General features: G+C 38.4%; 1 protein-coding gene across 1 annotated transcript in view; it reads right to left on the bottom strand.

The window, feature by feature from the left end:
* Positions 1 to 1,599, bottom strand: part of clybl (citrate lyase beta like) — a 104,592-nt gene that overhangs the window by 12,719 nt on the left and 90,274 nt on the right. The gene's annotated exons all lie outside the window — the stretch shown is intronic.

Below are 1,599 nucleotides of genomic sequence, written 5' to 3'. Positions count from 1 at the left end.
AACACCTGTCAGCAATTAAAAGGGGAAGAAACATGGAGCGGCCCGGGAAATATATGAGCACTAATTAAAACCACTAGTTAAAAACTTCCTGCTTCTAGTCTAAACTAACTGTGAGCAACAGACTAGGGGCCCCCTCCATCTCTCAGCTTCCCTCCCTCCCTTCATCTACCTAGTTAAGACATTGTGGCTTCTTTCAGGTCTTTTCAGTGGTCATGCAGAGTAGCTGAATACTGCAGATTTGGGCTGGGTTGGCTGGTTGGGGGAAATGAGCTGGAGGGATTTGGGGGCTGGTGTATTGGCTGTGCTGGGGGCCACCAGGGGCCTCCTGTGGCCGCCTGGCAGAGGAAGCCCCGCTTTGATGGACGAACAAACGTCTAGAAGAATCCTCAACACCTCTTGCAACACACACACACACACACACACACACACACACACATGGAGGTGATCAGGAGAAAAGAGTGTTTTGTGGCTTTTAGTCCATGTCTGGTAGCTTTGAGACCATCTGTAATGTCACCGACTGACTGACCAACCATCTGATCTATACAATGAGAGTGGCTAAAGTGTTCACCTTCATTGATTTTAAAATCTGAGTTTAGAGGTTTATTGAAGAGACCCCGTGTTTCCAGGGGAAAGAAGTAATATGTGACATCTGTCTTGTGAAGAAAACTTTAAAATGTCATGGCTTTCTTGAGCTGATGCCAAGATATACAGCCCCATTCTCCCCGGGCCTGACTACAGGGATCAAGTCCTCTGTACAGACTAATAGAAAAGATTGTTATTATTGCTTTGAAAAGACCTGTGGTTTCGTCTTACCCTATGAGTTCAGAGGGTGTTGTGTTCTTTACAAATGATGGAAAATGCAAGAGCACATCAGAGGTATTTTTAGTTTCTCATTTTTCACATTAAGCAGGGCATAGACTACAATTTGTGGGATAAAAATGATCATGTGGGTCACATGACCTATAATCTACCCATAATCATATGGAAACGTATGCACAATTCAATATAAGCTAACGTACTGATACAATTTTGGGGAAAAACACTACTGTTCAAAAAGTTTAAAAAAGACATCTCTAATGCACACCAAGGCTGCATCAAAAACACAGTAAAAACAGTAATTTATGAAAGTTTATTACACTTTAAGACGAACAGTTTTCAGTCACATTTTATTTTAAGGTCAAATTTTCGCTATTAAGAAACAATTAACTGCCAAAAAACTCCTAATGTGCTGCATATTAATAGTTTTCTTTTCAAAATATACTTTAAAAAGTAATTTATTTAAATGAAGGCAATGCTGAATTTTCTAATAGTTTGAAATTCTTAAATATGGAAGCCCATTTCCGCCACTGAATAAAAAAAAAAGACAATTGCGACTTTTTATCTTAGAATTCTGACTGTTTTTCTTACAATTGTAGGTTTACATTTTGCATTTCTGACTTTTTTTTTCAGAATTATGAGATATAAACTCACAATTGCGAGTTATAAAGTCAGAATTGCAAGACAAACACTTGCAATGTTAAGAAATAAAGCCAGAATTGCGAGATATAAACTCACAATTCTGACTTCATTTTCTCAGAATTGCAAATTTATATCTTACAA

This window comes from Garra rufa, chromosome 8 (assembly GCF_049309525.1).
Source record: "Garra rufa chromosome 8, GarRuf1.0, whole genome shotgun sequence".
In the NCBI taxonomy this organism is placed as follows: Eukaryota; Metazoa; Chordata; class Actinopteri; order Cypriniformes; family Cyprinidae; genus Garra; species Garra rufa.
Note: the sequence above shows the minus strand (reverse complement) of the source record. Positions and strands in the feature narration are given on the sequence as shown.